Source organism: Salmo salar, unplaced genomic scaffold (genome assembly GCF_905237065.1).
Source record: "Salmo salar unplaced genomic scaffold, Ssal_v3.1, whole genome shotgun sequence".
NCBI classification, from domain to species: Eukaryota; Metazoa; Chordata; class Actinopteri; order Salmoniformes; family Salmonidae; genus Salmo; species Salmo salar.
Genome location: NW_025550923.1, coordinates 432,321 through 456,031, shown reverse-complemented (window position 1 = coordinate 456,031; position 23,711 = coordinate 432,321). Strand labels below are relative to the sequence as shown.

General features: G+C 41.5%; 1 long non-coding RNA gene across 1 annotated transcript; it reads left to right on the top strand.

The window, feature by feature from the left end:
• Positions 1–18,109: 18,109 nt before the first annotated feature.
• Positions 18,110–23,478, top strand: LOC123740242 (uncharacterized). The gene is made up of 3 exons (XR_006768239.1): positions 18,110–18,684; positions 21,108–21,151; positions 23,416–23,478. It is a non-coding gene; the product is annotated as an uncharacterized lncRNA (long non-coding RNA).
• Positions 23,479–23,711: the final 233 nt, after the last annotated feature.

Below are 23,711 nucleotides of genomic sequence, written 5' to 3'. Positions count from 1 at the left end.
TTCTTTTGAAACATTTTTTATAAAGGAATAGTTTCACCATATTAAAATGAGAGTTCAGTTCACGTACCTAACAGGGTTTGATCTTGAAACGAGGGACAAATGTTACTTCATCACTAATGACGTTATCCTCTTAGGGCTAGGGGGCAGTATTTACACCGCCGGATAAAAACGTACCGATTTAATCTGGTTACTACTCCTACCCAGTAACTAGGATATGCATATACTTATTAGATATGGATAGAAAACCCCTAAAGTTTCTAAAACTGTTTGAATGGTGTCTGTGAGTATAACAGAACTCATATGGCAGGCAAAAACCTGAGAGATTCCTTTACAGGAAGTGGCCTGTCTGACCATTTATTGGCTTTCTTTGACATCTCTTTCCAAAACAAAGGATCTCTGCGGTAACGTGACACTTCCCACGGCTCCAATAGGCTCTCAGAGCCCGGGAAAAAGCTGAATGTCGTCATTCCAGCCCCAGGCTGAAACACATTATCGCCTTTGTCAAGTGGCCGATCAGGGGACAGTGGGCTTAGGCGCGTGCACTGGTCGCCCCCATCTTTCTTTTTTTCCTCTATTTACCGAAACGCAGATTCCCGGTCGGAATATTATCGCTTTTTTACGAGATAAATTGCATAGAAATTGATTTTAAACAGCGGTTGACATGCTTCGAAGTACGGTAATGGAATATTTAGAAATTTTTTGTCACGAAATGCGCCATGCTCGTAACCCTGATTTACCATTTCGGATAGTGTCTAGAACGCACGAACAAAACGCCTGTAACGGCTGTCTTCTGTAGAAATGGACCAAGGCGCAGCAGGTATGTGAATACTCATCTTTAATTAAAATAAAGGAGTAAAGCATCCACTTAACAATTCACACAAAGTGACAACAGCTACAGTTCTGCAGGCTAGAAACGCAGTGCAAAAAACAACCACCCACAACCCCAAAGAAAAACACACACACCTATATAGGACTTCCAATCAAAGGCAACTATACACACCTGCCTTCAATTGGAAGTCCCAATCATCCACCCAACATTTAACCAACACAAACATGCCACGTCCTGACCCCAAAACTAAAACACTAGCTCCATCTGCTGGTCAGGACGTGACAACGCCTCTGTTTGGATATAACGATGGATTATTTGGGACCAAACCAACATTTGTTATTGAAGTAGAAGTCCTGGGAGTGCATTCTGACGAAGAACAGCAAAGGTAATAACATTTTTGTTATAGTAAATCTGATTTTGGTGAAGGCTAAACTTGCTGGGTGTCTAAATAGCTAGCCCGTGATGGCTGGGCCATCTACTTAGAATATTGCAAAATGTGCTTTCACCAAAAAGCTATTTTAAAATCGGACATATCGAGTGCATAGAGGAGTTCTGTATCTATAATTCTTAAAATAATTGTTATGCTTTTGGTGAACGTTTATCGTGAGTAATTTAGTAAATTGTTAGTAAATTCCCTGGAAGTTTGCTAGTTCTGAACGTCACATGCTAATGTAAAAAGCTGTTTTTTGATATAAATATGAACTTGATTGAACAAAACATGCATGTATTGTATAACATAATGTCCTAGGTGTGTCATCTGATGAAGATCATCAAAGGTTAGTGCTGCATTTAGCTGTGGTTTGGGTTTATGTGACATTATATGCTAGCTTGAAAAATGGGTGTCTGATTATTTCTGTCTGGGTACTCTGCTGACATAATCTAATGTTTTGCTTTCGTTGTAAAGCCTTTTGAAATCGGACAGTGTGGTTAGATTAACGAGAGTCTTGTCTTTAAATAGCTGTAAAATAGTCATATGTTTGAGAAATTGAAGTAATAGCATTTCTAAGGTATTTGAAAATCGCGCCACAGGATTCAACTGGCTGTTACGTAGGTGGGACGATTTGGTGCCACCTAGCTCAGAGAGGTTATATAATAAAACATCTTAAAAAATGACTGTCAAAGCAACAAAGTAACTAGGCTTTACAATGATGGTCAAAACGTGGCGTAATGTTGTGGGTTAAAATCATCCTAGAAATAGAAAGAACAGAAGGATGCAAAATTGGTGCACATTTCTACTTAAAATATAAAAAGGGCAAAAGGCACTCTACTTGTGAGAACGACCGAGAACAGGTAGACGGAAGAAGAACAGGGAAGAAGACGGCCCAGAGAGGGCTTTCAATAAAGACCCAAACACAAGATAAACCAGTACCTTCTCTCTTTGGCTTGTAAAATAGTCACCCTACCGGTGGTTCACAAGAACAAGCCAGATCCAATGGTACTCAATGACCAGCTAAGCTTTGGTTAAATGAATCTAGAAAAATCAGTTGTGATAGTGTAGTAGCCTACTGCTATGGCAACCACATCTAAATCAGAGACTGTTGGTGATCACTGCATACAGTATATAGGGTACTGTATATTGCATATATAGCGTACTGAGCGTAACATACCTGCCCCACCCTCAACTTCTGGAGAGGCCCTGTCTAAATCAGAGACTGTTGGTGATCACTACATATATAGGGTACTGTATATTGCATATATAGCGTACTGAGCGTAACATACCTGCCCCACCCTCAACTTCTGGAAAGGTCCTGTCTAAACCAGACGGTAGTAATATAATAAAGCAACTGTCTTTTTGGTCAGGCTATAGAAGGTAATGGAGAGAGATATAATTATAATAACAATTAGAAAATTACCTTGTTTTACATTTTACAATTTAGTTGAGTAGACAGTCATATGTGAAAATGCCAAATGATTAGTGAAATGTGAGCCAAACAGTCTCTTATGATGACATGATTGATAAGCTTGTGTTATTACCTCCCTACTAGTACGTACAACAGGTGTGTTCAAAAGACAGTGGTCAATTATTGAAAGGTTTTGGATTGATAAACTTGTGTTATTACCACCACACTATTGTGTAACAACACAGGGTGTGTTCATAAATTCAATCTGGAGTGCCAGAGTGCGCGCTGGGCGTTCGTAAATTCAGAGCTTTGTCAGATTATCCGGTCATAAATTCAGAGCGTTTTGCTCTCAGAGGGTTCAGAGATCTCACTGGATGCTCTGGCCGTGGAGTAGGGTTGATCCGAGCGTTCTGGCTTCACAACGGCAATCAAGCTAACAGGCTAACGTTGGCTAGCTTGCAAGCTACTTCCAGACACAAATGAGAGAACACCTCACACTGATAATTTTACTCGCCCTAGCAGAGCTGGTTAGGCTGTTTTCATGTTGTCCAGAGCGGTGGTGACTAACTGTGCTGCTGGTGTAACCAACTTCACATACCCCCCCCCAGAAGAAAGGCACATGGACAACCACACTTCAGGTTGACTTGGTTTTTATCTGCAGTAAAAGATATCAAAGTGACGACAGGCATCGACAGGACGGTCACAGCCACATGTTCACTGCTCTCAGAATATCTCTCTCTGACTCAATCCACAAAGTGATTGTATAGTATACATGAGTTGTGTTTAAAAAATAAAATAAAAATACAGAAAAGCATACCTGCAGTAAAAGATATCAAACAGTGATGACAGGCATTGACAGGACGGTAACAGCCACACGTTCACTGGTTAGGTAGGACACAAGATATATTTTAGATAGGAGCAACAGTAATGATACATGGCCTCAATGTGAAGTGACATTAATCCATAAATACAGAGGACAAGTACAACCGTTTTTACATAAACTTTTTTTTAAGGTAGTAAGAAAATAAACATTAACTTAATATTTCAATAAATCACCTGCTAGCAGTAGCTAGCGAGACATTGTAGCGCAGTGACCGACGGTGTTAGTTAGCTCGTCATTAACATGGCAAGCTAAGCCAGCAAAAACTTGGTTAACTTACCGAAACAGGTCTTACATACATTAACGGCTAAATAAATATATACAAAGTCACATTCGCTATTGACTTTAGGATACATGAACCCGTTTTCCAAAGACACTATTGTGTTATACAGTTTAAAAAACAGTTGTTTATATACAGAGGAAGGAGACACGAACCTGTTCTCAGAAAATCTCTCTCAGACTGAGGAGCAGGCAGACTAACTTCCCAAATAGGGGAGAAGTACTCAAAACCCACTAGTTGTACATTCAAAGAAAATAAAACAAAAATAAAAAAATAAAGTATATAGGGTACTGTATATTGCATATATAGCGTACTGAGCGTAACATACCCCACCCCAACTTCTGGAAAGGTCCTGTCTAAACCAGAGACTGTTGGTGATCGCTGCATACAGTATATAGGGTACTGTATATTGCATATATAGCGTACTGAGCGTAACATACCCCACCCTCAACTTCTGGAAAGGCCCTGTCTACACTAAATGATTGTAAATTAATAAAGCAACTGTCTTTTTGGTCGGGCTATAGAAGGTAATGGAGAGAGATATAATTATAATAACAATTAGAAAATCACCCCTACACACACACACACTGTTCGCCCCCTAAACACACACACACACACACACACACACACACACACACACACACACACACACACACACACACACACACACACACACACACACACACACACACACACACACACACCCTCTTCGTCCCCTACACACTCACTCTTCGCCCCTTCTCACACTGATCTTCCTCATTAACAAAAACTGGTAATGAAATGGGAGAACACATTGGGAGGGATCTAAGACCATTCCTCCATAGAGAACTTTTCTAGATCCTTGATATCCTTTGTCTGCACTTATGGACTGCCCCTTTAATTCAAACCAACAGGATTTCAATGGGGTTCAAGTCCAGACACTGAAATGGCCATTGCAAAATGTTGACTTTGATGTGTGCTTGGCGTAATTTCCTTGCTGGAAGATCCACTTGCGGTCAAGGCAACCAGGTTTTTGGCAAAATGTACTGGTACCGGGTAAAGTTCATGATGCCGTTGACCTTGACAAGGGCCCCAGAGGAAGCAAAATAGACGCATAACATCAAAGATCCACCACCATATTTCACAGTAGGTATGGGGTTCTTTTCTTCATATGTATCTTTCTTTCTACACAAAGCCCACCACTGGTGTCGACAAAAAGCTATTTTCAAATCATCCAGCAAGTCTAAACCCCTGGAGATAAACTGAATTGGCACTTGGATTGGAACCTGTCTGTCCTGCTCTGTTTGAATGTGGCTTGATGGGGGGAAAAACATAGTTCTTGGCATGTGATTGGTTCTGCTCTTGGGGGCGGCACGCAGCCTAGGAGACAGCACTTGTGTGTGTGCGTGTGTGTCACGTCCTGACCAGTAGAGGGTGTAGTTGGGTCAGGACGTGGCAGAAGAGAAGTGTGTAGGTTGGTTTGTTTCCTTTATTTTGGCCGTGTGGCTTCCAATCAGGCACAGCTGTAGAGGGTTATTGCTGATTGGGAGTCACACATAAGTAGCCTACTTTTCCTTTGGGGTTTGTGGGTAATTGTTCTTGTTACTGTGTTAAACGTGACAGGACTGTTTTGGTTGTCTGTTTATTGTTTTGTATTGTATAGTGTCCGTTTGATCATTAAATATATAATGAACACTAACTCCGCTGCATTTTGGTCCACTCTCTCTAAAGACAGCCGTTACTGTGTGTGTGTGTGTGTGTGTGTGTGTGTGTGTGCGCGCGCGCGTGCGTGCGCGTGTGTGTGTGTGCTTACCCTGTCAGTAAACACACCGGGGCCGCATTTGCGGACATAAGCAGGCATTTAGAGGTTTCCAGTAAAACCCTGCAAAGTCCAACCCTGTTCAAACATTCTATTTACATGAATTTACTTTTGATTACATTTAGAAAAGCAACATAAAGAGACAGCAACAGCCATTCTTCCACAGTCACATTCTCCTAACAACATCAAGAAGAGCCCACAGTAGCCTAATTTAGAGGTGACTTCTTAAAAACTCTATTCAGAAACTTAGAAACAATGGGAAACTCAGCAACAAGCTCAGAGAACACTGCATCTACAGCAGTCACACATATTTTCAACACCACTCCCTGGGATTTGGGAATTGACCATACTTTCCAGACATTCTTTACCCCGAACGCCCTGGATAATCTGAACAAGCAGTACAATGGACGAAAACTGGAAGTGGTCAGCGACATACCAATCTGGACTAAGAGCCTAGTGACATACTTAGGGGGACTCACCCGTATACCAAAAGCATCAGGCTTCGGGGCTTTAATCATATCTATAGTGATAGACATAGTCACGGCTTCCATCAAGGACCTGATCCCAGAAGAGAACAGCGCAGACATTCTGCGCCGTGTATTTGCAGAAGAGAAGGCGTCCACGGTGTACAATGAAATGGAGGAAGCCCTCAAGAGATGTACGATGAACATAAATAATGAGGCTAAGATGAAGAGCGGCATCGTGTATGTGGAGCGCAGACTTAGTGTTGCGCTGACAACTCTGAAGAACTCCATGCTACATGACCACATGAAGACTCGTTCACTCAAGATCTGGGTCAACGGAGCAGCCTTCCATGTCCAGTTGCTGATTCACCTGGCTCGACTGGAGGAGGGGGCTGACAGCCACCAAGCGCTAGCAGCCGTCTTAATCTACCAGAAAAACCTGGAGCAGCTGCTCCTTAAGTACAAGGAATCTAAATCTAAGACTATCGTTGGAAAATATACCATGGGAAATCACCGCGTTTGCTGCCCTGTCTCGTACGATATTGTGGATGAAGACATTGGTCAATCTCTTTTGAGTGGATCATTTTATGCTCCCAAATATCCTCCAAACCTTTGGCCTCATCCACGAGAAATAGTAAAGGCATTGCATGATGACATTTTAAAATATCATCAAATTATACAGGTGCGAGAGCATTTCAGGGAAGTCAGGGAAAATCTGGTCGAACTAATCAGTCAGAGAGAATACTTCATACTGTCTTAGAGACTCCAGATCTATATATATATATATATTTCAAAATTAAGTTTCTTACATTATTCAGCAAAAAGTGTGAAGGCAGACTTGGAGAAGATTTTTATCATGGCTAAATTAAAGCCACAGGCTATTGTTAGAGGTGTTCTTTAAAGGAGACGGTCTACTGCGGTTGGTGATTAACCACTGAATTATTTTAAACAAAATTCTTGACTATTGAATATTTGCTTGACCTTACATGCTATAATTCCTTAGAGTCCAAGATGTTGGGGGGGGGTGTACTAAGCTGACATGGACTTGTTTTAAGATGGTCATACTATGGATCATTTAGTTATTTGATTTTGAATTTTAGGACCCCCTTTAGGGGATCTATATAAATTGGATCTATATTGATATATATATATATATAATCAATATAGATCCAATTTATATAGATCCGATGTACTTCCAATTTTCGGGATGACTCGTGGTCTGACAAACACCGCTCTAGTTCTGCCACCTTTCACCACAGATGCGGAAGTGAGACACTGGCAGATGAGGAAGTGAGACACTGGCAGATGAGGAAGTGAGACACTGGCAGATGAGGAAGTGATACACTGGCAGATGAGGAAGTGAGACACTGGCAGATGAGGAAGTGAGACACTGGCAGATGCGGTGGATTGAGATCTCTATGTTAAACTGATGATTTTTGATGTGGATTGTTTTTGTTATGTAAATTTAGATTGACACACCGGTGCATCAACTCTAGGGGCTTAAATAATATACTCATATGCATTCATCTTGATTTGACTATAGATACTGATACTGGTTTACCTCATCTATGTTGTCTTTCCTAACAAATTAAACAGGGTGGTTATGTAGTTATAAAGTTCTGTATCTGTTGTCACACTGCCTACAAGTGTACAATGCATTCATCTCAATGGAAATATCCTTAAGAATTACAATCAGTTTGCAATAAAATCAGTTTGCAATAAAATCACACAAGTCTTTTTGTACATTTCATTATATTTACATTTCTCTTATATAAAACCTTTTCAGATAAAACATGACATTATTCTACCTCCATGTGTCCTGGAGCATGGTTATTTTCATGTTTGAGTTTTGACTTAATCTCCTATAACATCCTGACTCTTCTCCTCCACTCTGCCGTTCTCTGGCGTGTACAGCAGGACGCAACGTTTGAAAACATTTGTTTAATTTTTTTGGGGTGTGGCTGCCTTCAGTCATTATGGTCCGGGCCATTGGAACCAACCTGGTCTCAGACCATTTTGTATTATTCTGTATGTAAATCCGAGATATTTTAAACAAAGTTTCATTTTCAATTAGTCGGAAATTAGAAGTTATAATCTGTATAAAGGCAAAAAGGCCATTTTTGAGAAAAGGATGATCCTATCTTAATAATCGACTGGAGAACCATTTTGGGTTTAAGTATAACTTATGTATGAATGATGCTTTTAGTGAGAGGTTTAATGCTTTAATATTTAATAATTTTAGCCCCCAAACTCGTATTCTGTAACTTCTCGTATTCTGTAATGTATACGCAGTGAGTCAGGAAGCATGTGCAGAAGAAAATACAAAACAGGAGCAGCGTGCTGAATGTAACCAAAACCAATACTGCCTGATGATTGAAGCTACTGAGGGCTAAATGAAGGGAGACTAATCAGGGTGGTGATGAAGTCCAGGTGTGCTTAACGATGGGGACCAGGTGTGCTGCGCAATGATGGTTGCCAGATGTGTACAATGTGGGTTGCCAGGACCGGTGATTAGACGAGCGCCGGAAGGAGGGAGCAGGAGTAGGCATGACAGTGCGGGGCTCCCCTTGATGTCCAAGGGAGGCGGAGGGGTGTCGTGGGGGACGCCATCAGCCAGGGGACCAGGAACCACCGGCCTGAGGAGGGAAACATGAAAACAGGGTGAGATTCGGTAGTTGGTGGGGAGTTCTAAACAATAGGTTACCTCATTGACCCTCTGGAGGACATTGAGGGGCTCAGCTTCCGACAGGGCAGGGGGAAGGTTCCTGGTGGAGAGCTAGACGCGGTCACCAGTATGGAACACGGGAGCCTCACTGCAGTGGCAGTCCACCTGATCCTTCTGACGGCAGACGGCGCACTGGGGCCACACATGGGCGGCGTTCCTAGGACGCACTGGAAGGGGTGACGAAGTGAGTTCTGGGTGTGTTCCACCCAGGGAAGGTTCAGGCCCAATCCCCCTGCCGGTCCTGGCACTGTACCACAACCAATGTTTGTAAACGTACCTTATCAAAAAGCACCATGACGATGAAGAGTCCGTCTAGCTGTACCATAATATTAGAACTGTTAACTGCAACTGTGTAAAAAGAAAAACAAACCCTTGAATGAGTAGATGTATCCAAACATTTGACTGGTACTGCATATACAGGAAGTACCAGTACCAGATCAATGTGGAGCTATATACAGGAAGTACCAGTACCAGATCAATGTGGAGCTATATACAGGAAGTACCAGTACCAGATCAATGTGGAGCTATATACAGGAAGTACCAGTACCAGATCAATGTGGAGCTATATACAGGAAGTACCAGTACCAGATCAATGTGGAGCTATATACAGGAAGTACCAGTACCAGATCAATGTGGAGCTATATACAGGGAGTACCAGTACCAGATCAATGTGGAGCTATATACAGGAAGTACCAGTACCAGATCAATGTGGAGCTATAAACAGGAAGTACCAGTACCAGATCAATGTGGAGCTATATACAGGAAGTACCAGTACCAGATCAATGTGGAGCTATAAACAGGAAGTACCAGTACCAGATCAATGTGGAGCTATATACAGGAAGTACCAGTACCAGATCAATGTGGAGCTATATACAGGAAGTACCAGTACCAGATCAATGTGGAGCTATATACAGGAAGTACCAGTACCAGATCAATGTGGAGCTATATACAGGGAGTACCAGTACCAGATCAATGTGGAGCTATATACAGGAAGTACCAGTACCAGATCAATGTGGAGCTATATACAGGGAGTACCAGTACCAGATCAATGTGGAGCTATATACAGGAAGTACCAGATCAATGTGGAGCTATATACAGGAAGTACCAGTACCAGATCAATGTGGAGCTATATACAGGAAGTACCAGTACCAGATCAATGTGGAGCTATATACAGGGAGTACCAGATCAATGTGGAGCTATATACAGAGAGTACCAGATCAATGTGTAGCTATATACAGGGAGAACCAGTACCAGATCAATGTGGAGCTTAATACAGGGAGCACCAGATCAATGTGGAGCTATATACAGGGAGTACCAGATCAATGTGGAGCTATATACAGGGAGTACCAGTACCAGATCAATGTGGAGCTATATACAGGAAGTACCAGTACCAGATCAATGTGGAGCTATATACAGGGAGCACCAGATCAATGTGGAGCTATATACAGGGAGTACCAGTACCAGATCAATGTGGAGCTATATACAGGAGACCAGTACCAGATCAATGTGGAGCTATATACAGGGAGTACCAGTACCAGATCAATGTGGAGCTATATACAGGGAGTACCAGTACCAGATCAATGTGGAGCTATATACAGGGAAGTACCAGATCAATGTGGAGCTATATACAGGGAGTACCAGTACCAGATCAATGTGGAGCTATATACAGGGAGTACCAGATCAATGTGGAGCTATATACAGGGAGTACCAGTACCAGATCAATGTGGAGCTATATACAGGGAGTACCAGATCAATGTGGAGCTATATACAGGAAGTACCAGTACCAGATCAATGTGGAGCTATATACAGGGAGCACCAGTACCAGATCAATGTGGAGCTATATACAGGAAGTACCAGTACCAGATCAATGTGGAGCTATATACAGGGAGTACCAGTACCAGATCAATGTGGAGCTATATACAGGAAGTACCAGTACCAGATCAATGTGGAGCTATATACAGGGAGTACCAGTACCAGATCAATGTGGAGCTATATACAGAGGGTACCAGTACCATACAGCCTCTCTCTCTCCTTACTAGCCAGGGGCGTATTCATTACATAAACAGTTCACCGTTTATAACCAAATGGAAGCACACAGAGTAAAACCAGAGTTTCTATTGGAAAAATTCAGGAAGGTCCCTCCCCATTTCCTTCCTTTTAAGAACAGTTTTGCAACAGAAACTGTGTAATGAATACACCCCAGTTCCTTTGGTTTCTGTGTTTTACATTCAGCAAGCAAGAGCAAGCTGGAGTAAGTGGACAACAAGCTATTGTATGCCTAGTGTAGCTTTTCAAATCAAATTGTATTTGTCACATACAGATGTTTATGCAAGTGTAGCGAAATGCTTGTGCTTCTAGTAGCCTCTCTGAGTTAATGATTGCTGTTTAACAGTCTGATGGCCTTTGAGATAGAAGCTGTTTTTCAGTCTCTGGGTCCCAGCTTTGATGCACCTGTACTGACCTCTCCTTCTGGATGGTAGCGGTGTGAACAGGCAGTGGCTCGGGTGGTTGATGTCCAGGGACTCCAAGAGCTAAAGAGGAATGATAAGGAATAGTACTACAGTGAATAGCCTATAGGCCTACCCAATGAATTTACACAGTCAAATATCTTTTTTTTTACAAATCAGTTGATGTGAAATCAAATCAAACGTTATTTGTCACATGCGCCGAATTCAACGTGTGTAGATCTTACCTTGAAACGCTTACTTACAAGCCCTTAACCGACAGTGCAGTTCAAGAAAGAGTTAAGAAAATATTTACTAAATCATCTAAAATAATAAAAAGTAACATTAACATGACAATAACGAGGCTATATACAGTGAGTACCGGTACAGAGTCAGTGTGTGGGCGTACAGGTTAGTCGAGGTCATTTGTACCTGTAGGTAGGGGTGAAGTGACTATGCATAGATGACAGGCAGCCTAGGATGACAAAAATATCACTTGAAAAAAGGAGAGAACATTCGTAGGCATACAGCCTGTCCAGCCATCCACATGGACTGTTGTCTTCCCCATTTGGTACCAACTACAAACACCCGATGTAATCACTTTTTCCTACCATTGAGGAACCATCTTCTTTCCACTCCAAAATTACATGGAACTTTTCAAGACTCTCTTCAGCAGACAGAGACTGCAACAGACCCTTCACTTTTCACATGCTGTGTTCCTTGCGTAATTGTGCGACGCCATGCTTGTTGTTGTTATAAACCAGAGTTTTTTTTTTTGTGCTTTCAAGACAACAGGGAACTCAGGGGGAAAATGATGTAAAACAATGACGTCAATGATCTTCAGGTCAGGAAGTCGGAGCTTTAGAAAGATGCCAGAGTTTCCGACTTTTAATTCAGAGCTGGATGACCGTTCAAAACGATTTTGCCAGTCAGTTTCTTTATTTCCAGAGTTCTTAGTTATCTTGAATGCACTGACTCTGGAAGTCGGTGATTTCAGAGTTCCCAGTTGTTTTGAATGCAGCATCTCTGTTGTTGTTAGATCCCTATGTCATCACTACAAGCATTACTTTACTCGCCAGATACTCTACATGCCCACATTCTGGATATAAAGGGGAAATGCCCACCCGGCCGGGCTCAGCGAGGAGAACGAGAGCGAGAGAGCAAAGTTACACAGTCAAATTAAATTAGTTGTCACGGCTGTCGTAGGAAGGAGCGGACCAAAGTGCAGCGTGTGTGTCGTTCCACATTTTATTTTCACTGTGAAACTATGCAATACATAAATAAACTAAAGAACGGAAACAACAAACCATGACGCGCAACTTACTCAAACTCAAAAACAATCTCCCACAAACCCAGGTAGAAAAAAACCCTACTTAAGTATGATCTCCAATTAGAGACAACAAGGACCAGCTGCCTCTAATTGGAGATCATCCCAAACAAAACCCAACATAGAAATACAAAACTAGAACGTAACAACATAGAAAAACTAAACTAGAAAACCCCCGTCACGCCCTGACCTACTCTACCATAGAAAATAACATCTTTCTACAGTCAGGACGTGACAGTACCCCCAAAGGTGCGGACTCCGAATGCACCTAAACAAAACAACAACAACAACCCCCCTAAAAAAAGGGAGGGTAGGGTGGGTAACTACTGTCTATGGCGGCTCTGGTACAGTACACATAACCTTCTCATCCCGCGGATCCTCCAACAGAGGAGGCGGCTCCGGTTCTTAGATTTACGTGTATTTTGGGGTATATGTTGTGAAACTGTTAGATATTACTTGTTAGATATTACTGCACTGTCGGAGTTAGAAGCACAAGCATTTCACTTCACTCACAATAACATCTGTATGTGACCAATAAATTGGATTTGATATTGGAATCATTTCACAGGTCATTTCTAACTATACTAGTAACTCACCCCAGGTGTACTCCTCTAACTACTAACTATACTAGTAACTCACCCCAGGCGTACTCCTCTAACTACTAACTATACTAGTAACTCACCCCAGGCGTACTCCTCTAACTACTAACTATACGAGTAACTCACCCCAGGTGTACTCCTCTAACTACTAACTATACTAGTAACTCACCCCAGGTGTACTCCTCTAACTACTAACTATACTAGTAACTCACCCCAGGTGTACTCCTCTAACTACTAACTATACTAGTAACTCACCCCAGGTGTACTCCTCTAACTACTAACTATACTAGTAACTCACCCCAGGTGTACTCCTCTAACTAGTAACTATACTAGTAACTCACCCCAGGTGTACTCCTCTAACTACTAACTATACTAGTAACTCACCCCAGGTGTACTCCTCTAACTACTAACTTTACTAGTAACTCACCCCAGGTGTACTCCTAACTACTAACTATACTAGTAACTCACCCCAGGTGTACTCCTCTAACTACTAACTATACTAGTAACTCACCCCAGGTGTACTCCTCTAACTACTAACTATACTAGTAACTCACCCCAGGTGTACTAATCTAACTACTAACTATACTAGTAACTCACCCCAGGTGTACTCCTCTAACTACTAACTATACTAGTAACTCACCCCAGGTGTACTCCTCTAACTACTAACTATACTAGTAACTCACCCCAGGTGTACTAATCTAACTACTAACTATACTAGTAACTCACCCCAGGCGTACACATCTAACTACTAACTATACTAGTAACTCACCCCAGGTGTACTCCTCTAACTACTAACTATACTAGTAACTCACCCCAGGTGTACTCCTCTAACTACTAACTTTACTAGTAACTCACCCCAGGTGTACTCCTAACTACTAACTATACTAGTAACTCACCCCAGGTGTACTCCTCTAACTACTAACTATACTAGTAACTCACCCCAGGTGTACTCCTCTAACTACTAACTATACTAGTAACTCACCCCAGGTGTACTAATCTAACTACTAACTATACTAGTAACTCACCCCAGGTGTACTCCTCTAACTACTAACTATACTAGTAACTCACCCCAGGTGTACTCCTCTAACTACTAACTATACTAGTAACTCACCCCAGGTGTACTAATCTAACTACTAACTATACTAGTAACTCACCCCAGGCGTACACATCTAACTGCTAAAAACCTGTTTTTGCGTTGTCATTATGGGGTATTGTGTGTAGATTGATGAGGGAAAAAACTATTTGATCTGTTTTAGAATAAGGCTGTAATGTAACAAAATGTGTAAAAAGTCAAGGGGTCTGAATACTTTCCACGTACACTGTATGTCTGAGAAAAAAAACATGTTTCCCCATACGATCTAGTACACAATAAACACTTCAACCCATATGATCTAGTACACAATAAACACTTCAACCCATATGATCTAGTACATAATAAACACTTCAACCCATATGATCTAGTCCACAATAAACACTTCAACCCATATGATCTAGTACACAATAAACACTTCAACCCATATGATCTAGTACACAATAAACACTTCAACCCATATGATCTAGTACACAATAAACACTTCAACCCATACGATCTAGTACACAATAAACACTTCAACCCATATGATCTAGTACACAATAAACACTTCAACCCATATGATCTAGTACACAATAAACACTTCAACCCATACGATCTAGTACACAATAAACACTTCAACCCATATGATCTAGTCCACAATAAACACTTCAACCCATATGATCTAGTACACAATAAACACTTCAACCCATATGATCTAGTACACAATAAACACTTCAACCCATATTATCTAGTACACAATAAAAGTATAATAAAACATATACAAATATGATGAATGATAAAAATAAGCCCTTTCATACTTTATATTATGTCCATGTTATATGTTTAAGGAATATCTCTCCAACATATTTCAGGAGAGAAACATGAAACATGAGAAGATGGTGATATCCAGTAGTTAGTGGGGAGTTGTAATCTGTAAGTTACCTCGCTGACCCTGCGGAGGACCTTGAACGGCCCCACAAACAAACAGGGACTCAGCTTCTTTACAGGGCAGGTGGAGTGGGAGGTACCTGGTGAGAGCCAGACGTGATCACCAGGATGGAACACGGGAGCCTGCTCTTTCTGATGGCGGACGGCACGTTGGAGTCTCACGTGGGCATCGTTCCATACCTCTTTCAGAGAGCCTGAACCACTCATCCACCCTAGGAGCTTCGGTCTGGCTCTGGGTCCACGGAGCCAGGAGCCATCTGATAACCCATAACACACTGCAAGGGAGTTAGGCTAGTGGAGGAGTGTCACAATGAATTCTGGGCGTATTCAGCCCAAGTAAGGAATCGTGACCACTCCCCCTGCAGGTCCTGGCAGTGACTCGTCAGGAACCTCCCCAGCTCCTGGTTCATCCTCTCCACCTGCCCGTTAGATTGAAGCCGGTACCCAGAAGTGAGGCTGACCGTGACCCCCAGCTTCTCCATGAAAGCCTTCCATACACGTGATGTGAATTGGGGGCCACGATCGGAGAGTATATCCTCCAGAAGGCCATAGTACTGGAAGACCTGCTGGAACAGTGCCTCAGAGACCTGGAGAGCAGTAGGGAGACCAGAGAGAAGGATGAAACGGCATGATTTAGAGAATCTGTCCACAACCACCAAAATGGTGGTGAAACCATCAGAGGAGGGAAGATGGTTTTTACTTAAACACATCCTGACTCTCCTCCTCCACTCTACTGTTCTGGGGCGCGTTCAGCGGAAAGCAACATTTTGGAACGTTCAGATAGAAATATGCTACGTAATAATAATAATAATAATAAATGTTACATTTGCAAAAGCGCTTTACATTACACAAAAAAATCTCAAAGTACATGAAATAAAAGATAAACTAGAATTTAAAATAAATAATCAATAAAATAACCATATCATGAAAAGCAACAATCAAAGTCTAGGAGGAAGGGTAGCTAGGCCAGCCGATAGAGATGTTGTCACGTTCTGGTATGAATGATTCGGGAGACAGGCACAGGAATGCGTAATAGTTTTTTTATTGTACCCAGATTACGGCGTGCCGATGTAAAGGCACGGGGACGAAGACCAAACAAACACTATACAAAAACCCAGGGTAGAAACCCAAACAAAAGAGGGAGGAGTACCTCGAATAAATAACACACGCACACGATGATAAACACACGGGATGAGACCCGCAATCATCTGAGCACGCCACAATGGCACGAAAGCCCAAAACACACAGCACAGGTACTCACAGCACCAACAGACATTGTAACAAAGGGTGCGACTTATACAAGTACTACTCAGTGGGAATAGGGGACAGGTGTGCATAATGAACGTTCCGGAGGGATCCGTGACAGATGTCATAAAGCGTCTCAGAGAAGGAGTGCTGATTTAGGATCAGTTTTGCATTTAAGATCACAATGAATAAGATTACAGAACGGGGGGGGGACCTGGGCCCTTATCCACAAAGAGTCTCAGAGTAGGAGTGCTGATCTAGGATCTGTCCATATAATCAATAAAACTGATCCTAGATCAGCCCTACTCTCAGAGGTTTAATACATACAGCCCCTGGTGTTCTGTGGAGCCTGGTCTCCAGATTCACTGATCACAGCACAGACCAACAGAACACAGACCATCCCCAACAGAACACAGCGACCATCTCTAACAGAACACAGACCATCCCCAACAGAACACAGCACCATCCTCAACAGAACACAGACCATCCCCAACAGAACACAGACCATCCCCAACAGAACACAGACCATCTCCAACAGAACACAGACCATCCCCAACAGAACACAGACCATCCCCAACAGAACACAGACCATCCCCAACAGAACACAGACCATCTCCAACAGAACACAGACCATCCCCAACAGAACACAGACCATCCCCAACAGAACACAGACCATCCCCAACAGAACACAGACCATCTCCAACAGAACACAGACCATCCCCAACAGAACACAGACCATCTCCAACAGAACACAGACCATCCCCAACAGAACACAGACCATCCCCAACAGAACACAGACCATCCCCAACAGAACACAGACCATCTCCAACAGAACACAGACCATCCCCAACAGAACACAGACCATCCCCAACAGAACACAGACCATCCCCAACAGAACACAGACCATCTCCAACAGAACACAGACCATCCCCAACAGAACACAGACCATCCCCAACAGAACACAGACCATCCCCAACAGAACACAGACCATCCCCAACAGAACACAGACCATCTCCAACAGAACACAGCGACCATCTCTAACAGAACACAGACCATCCCCAACAGAACACAGCGACCATCTCTAACAGAACACAGACCATCCCCAACAGAACACAGCGACCATCTCTAACAGAACACAGACCATCCCCAACAGAACACAGACCATCCCCAACAGAACACAGACCATCCCCAACAGAACACAGCGACCATCCCCAACAGAACACAGCGACCATCTCTAACAGAACACAGACCATCCCCAACAGAACACAGACCATCCCCAACAGAACACAGACCATCCCCAACAGAACACAGACCATCCCCAACAGAACACAGACCATCCCCAACAGAACACAGACCAACCCCAACAGAACACAGACCAACCCCAACAGAACACAGACCATCCTCAACGGAACACAGACCATCAGTGAAGAGTACACAGCATAAAATAATGAAGGATCTCAATTGCGTTTCCTTGGTTCCTTGCATCCTCTCTCCTCGCCTCTTTTTCAAAACCCATTGGATTAGTTTAAATTTATTTTATTTTTTATTTAACCTTTATTTAACTAGGCAAGTCAGTTAAGAACACATTATTATTTTACAATGACGGCCTACACCATCAAATCCCTCCCCTAACCCAGACGACGCTGGGCCAATTGTGCGTCGCCCTATGGGACTCCCAATCCCGGCCGGTTGTGATACAGCCTGGATTCGACCCAGGGACTGTAGTGAAGCCTCTAGCACTGAAATGCAGTGCCTTAGATTGATGCGCCACTCGGGAACCCGAGAAGGTGCGTCACTTGCCACCAACAGATGGTGGCGAGGAACGATGACAAGAGCAATTAATTAATCAATTAAGGAAATGCTATTTAAATTTAAAGGTCAACAGGAGTTCTCCCTATGAGCACAAGACGTTGAAAATATATTTTTGGGGTTGAAAAGACTTAAAAAGACATTGAAAAACAAGACATCTTTCAACCATATTTTGCTGGTATTTCTCTTCCTCAAACACCAAGACAATACCATCATCATAATCGATTCTGTTGAATGGTTTTCCTTTGAGCCCGTCCATTGGGTAAACACCTGGTTTAACCAGTACCATTCCGCAGGTTGTGTCTATTAATATTCATCATTGTACAGGTATAAAAACATACGTACGCAAGTATAAAAGCGATGATCACTGCCACAACTTCCTCTTTCAACACAGATCTCAGATCAACCAACGCAGTAACACAGGTAGGTTACTAAACATTTATATAATACAGGTCGGTCTTGTTAGTGTTTATGTCTTTATATATATATATATATTACAATGAGAAGGGAAGGATACAGGTCGGTCTTGTTAGTGTTTATATCTATATATATATATATATATTACAATGAGAAGGGAAGGATACAGGTCGGTCTTGTTAGTGTTTATATCTATATATATATATATATATATTACAATGAGAAGGGAAGGGTACAGGTCAGTCTTGTTAGTGTTTATATCTATATATATATATATATATATATATATATTACAATGAGAAGGGAAGGGTACAGGTCAGTCTTGTTAGTGTTTATGTCTTTATATATATATATATATATATATATATATATTACAATGAGAAGGGAAGGGTACAGGTCAGTCTTGTTAGTGTTTATGTCTTTATATATATATATATATATATAATATAATATATATATCATATTATTAGTATATATATATATATATATATATATATATTACAATGAGAAGGGAAGGGTACAGGTCAGTCTTGTTAGTGTTTATATCTATATATATATATATATATATTACAATGAGAAGGGAAGGATACAGGTCAGTCTTGTTAGTGTTTATGTCTTTATATATATATATATATATATATATATTACAATGAGAAGGGAAGGGTACAGGTCAGTCTTGTTAGTGTTTATGTCTTTATATATATATATTACAATGAGAAGGGAAGGATACAGGTCAGTCTTGTTAGTGTTTATGTCTTTATATATATATATATTACAATGAGAAGGGAAGGGTACAGGTCAGTCTTGTTAGTGTTTATGTCTTTATATATATATATATATATTACAATGAGAAGGGAAGGATACAGGTCAGTCTTGTTAGTGTTTATGTCTTTATATATATATATATATATATATATAATTATATATATATATATATATATATATATATATATATATATATATATATTACAATGAGAAGGGAAGGGTACAGGTCAGTCTTGTTAGTGTTTATGTCTTTATATATATATATATATATATATATATTACAATGAGAAGGGAAGGGTACAGGTCAGTCTTGTTAGTGTTTATGTCTTTATATATATATATATATATATATATATATATATATATATATATATATATATATATATATATATATATATTACAATGAGAAGGGAAGGGTACAGGTCAGTCTTGTTAGTGTTTATATCTTATATATATATATATATTACAATGAGAAGGGAAGGATACAGGTCAGTCTTGTTAGTGTTTATGTCTTTATATATATATATATATATATATATATATTACAATGAGAAGGGAAGGGTACAGGTCAGTCTTGTTAGTGTTTATGTCTTTATATATATATATTACAATGAGAAGGGAAGGATACAGGTCAGTCTTGTTAGTGTTTATGTCTTTATATATATATATATTACAATGAGAAGGGAAGGGTACAGGTCAGTCTTGTTAGTGTTTATATCTTTATATATATATATATTACAATGAGAAGGGAAGGATACAGGTCAGTCTTGTTAGTGTTTATGTCTTTATATATATATATATTACAATGAGAAGGGAAGGATACAGGTCAGTCTTGTTAGTGTTCATGTCTTTATATCAGGTCATTATATTAATACAATTATAATGAGTTGATGCATGTACAGGGAGGAAATTGTATTTCAAAAAAAAATTATTGATAGTAGTTACAGTCTTGTCTCATCACTATAACTTCTGTACGGACTCAGGAGAGGCAAAGTGGAGAGCCATGCGTCCTCCGAAACACAACCCAACCAAGCCGCACTGCTTCTTGACACAACACACAGACAACACAGAAGCCAGCCACACCAATGTGACACCATACACCTGGCGACCGTGTCAGCATGCACTGCACCCAGCCCGCCACAGGAGTCACTAGTGTGCAATGAGACAAGGACATCCCTGCCAGCCAAACCCTCCCCTAACCCAGACGACACTGGGCCAATTGTGCACCGCCCCATCGGCCTCCCAGTTACGGCCGGCTGCAACAGAGCCTGGGCTCAAACCCAGAATCTCTGGTGGCACAGCTAGCACTGCAATGCAGTGCCTTAGACCACTGCGCCACCCAGGAGGCCCATCAGTTCTTGAATGAATTGTTTTCACTTGTGTCTGCCAGTCACTTCTAATTGGAGAATAAATAAACCTACAAGCTGTAGGCTACTATACAATCACAACTTACTTTGCAACTAGTTGGAAACAACTTAACTCATTGAGTGCCATTGGAACTGACAATACAGTAGGCGTGTTGTGTCTGTTTTACAAGCCGAAGACAGAAGAAAGGTGCTGGTGTATCTTGTAGTATTTTGTTGTTTATTAAAAACCCTGCAACCTACCTGTTATTGTCAACCATAAAATATCAAATAATATTTTTTTAAATAATGATTTCACAGGTCCAATGGCAGCCATGGTGAAATCTGAGCCTCTTGATGGCAATGTAAGTTAATACATGTATTTGTGTAAAATAAGTAATTTTTGTTTTAGTTGCAATCTATGCATGCCTTTTGATGGGTCACATAATAAAGCCTCATATTTACTTTTTTTTATAAAATCAAAGTTGTTGTTCAGGATGGCTGATAGTAATGACAACTATTAGAGCACTTGGCTACCTGCCACCCCAAACATGACCAAAAGTATGTGGACACCTGCTCGTTGAACATCTCATTCCAAAATCATGGGCATTAATATGGAGTTGGTGCCCCCTTTGCTGCTATAACAGCCTCCACTCTTCTGGGAAGGCTTTCCACTAGATGTTGGAACATTGCTGCGGGGACTTGCTTCCATTCAGCCACAAGAGCATTAGTATGGTTGGGCACTGATGTTGGGCGATTAGGCCTGGCTCGCAGTCAGCGTTACAATTCATCCCAAAGGTGTTCGATGGGGTTGAGGTCAGGGCTCTGTGCAGGCCAGTCAAGTTCTTCCACACCGACCTCAACAAACCATTTCTGTATGTACCAAGCTTTGTGCACGGAGGCATTGTCATGCTGAAACAGGAAAGGGCCTTCTCTAAACTGTTGCCACAAAAGTTGGAAGCACAGAATCGTCTAGAATGTCATTGTATGTTGTGGCGTTAAGATTTCCCTTCACTGGAACTAAGGGGCCCGAACCATGACAAACAGCCCCAGAACATTATTCTTATCACGTTTAGGTAAGACCCAGATGCAGACGGTGTAGAAGTAACAAGACTTTATTCCAACAACAGGGGCAGGCAAACAACAGGTCAAGGCAGGCAGGGCTCAATAATCCAGAGAGGGTGTAAAGGGTCCAGAACGGCGGGTAGTCTCAGGGTCACGGCAGGCAGGGGTCAGTAATACAGACCGGGGGGGGAGGTACAAAACGACAGGCAGGCTCAGGGTCAGGGCAGGCAGAAACATCAAAACCGGGAAGGACTAGAAAACAAGAGCAGGAAAACAGGCAGGAGCAGGGAAACAAACGCTGGTAGGTTTGACGAACTAAAGGAACTGGCAATAGACAAACAGAGAACACAGGTATGAATCCACAGGGGATAATGGAGAAGATGGGCAACACCTGGAGGGGGGTGGAGACAATCACAAAGACAGGTGAAACAGATCAGGGTGTGACAATTCTTCCTCCACCAAACTTTACAGTTGGCACTATGCATTCGGGCAGGTAGTGTTGTCCTGGCATCTGCCAAACCCAGATTAGTCCGTCGGACTGCCAGGTGGTGAAGATGGTGATTCATCAGATGGTGATTCATCACTCCAGAGAACGCGTTTCCACTGCTCCAGAATCAATTGGTGGCGAGCTTTACACCACTCCAGCCAACGCTTGGCATTGCACATGGTGATCTTAGGCTTGTGTGTGGCTGTTCGGCCATAGAAACCCATTTCATGAAGCTCCCGACGAACAGTTCTTGAGCTGACGTTGCTTCCAGAGGCAGTTTGGAACTCTAGTGAGTGTTACAACCGAGGACAGACAATTTTTCTGTGTTCCGTTCTGTGAGCTTGTGTGGCCTACCACTTCGCAGCTGAGCCGTTGTTGCTCCTAGATGTTTCCACTTCACAATAACAGCACTTACAGTTGACTGGGGAAGCTCTAGCAGGGCAGACATTTTGACAAACTGACTTGTTGGAAAGGTGGCATCCTATGACGGTGCCATGTTGAAAGTCACTGAGCTATTCAGTATGGGCCATTCTACCACCAATGTTTGTCTATGGAGATTGAATGGCTTTTTGCTCAATTTTATACACCAGTCAGTAACAGGTGTGGCTGAAATAGCCAAATCCACTAATTTGAAGGGGTATGCACATATTGTGGTGTATATATATAGTGTATGTTGAAGGAGTGTCCACATACTGCTGTATATATAGTGTATGTTGAAGGGGTGTCCACATACTGCTGTATATATAGTGTATGTTGAAGGTGTGTCCACATACTGCTGTATATATAGTGTATGTTGAAGGTGTGTCCACATACTGCTGTATATATAGTGTATGTTGAAGGTGTGTCCACATACTGCTGTATATATAGTGTATGTTGAAGGTGTGTCCACATACTGCTGTATATATAGTGTATGTTGAAGGTGTGTCCACATACTGCTGTATATATAGTGTATGTTGAAGGGGTGTCCAGATACTTTTGGTCATGTAGTGTATGTGTATCCATATTATCATGATATTCTGAAAGTCCATATTGTATTTTCTTTAGAACCTTCAATCTCCTGTTATTTTTCTCTTCCAGGGTGATTCACTGTCAGATCAAAAGAGTAAGAAGATGAAGATAACTGAGCCTAATGATAGCATGGTCAGTATAATGTTTATAACACATTCATTTGTTTTCTACCATGAAGTATTGGTTTGATCAATATTTGTTTTGTTTTCAATTTTCATAATAAGAGTAACAGATAATTATTTATTAAATAAGAGAAATGTATATTTTGTGGATAAAAGCTTCTGCTAAATGGCCTATATTATATTACTTTATAAAAGCACATGCTATATTGATATGCATGAGCTGGAAACATATACAGGAAGTAT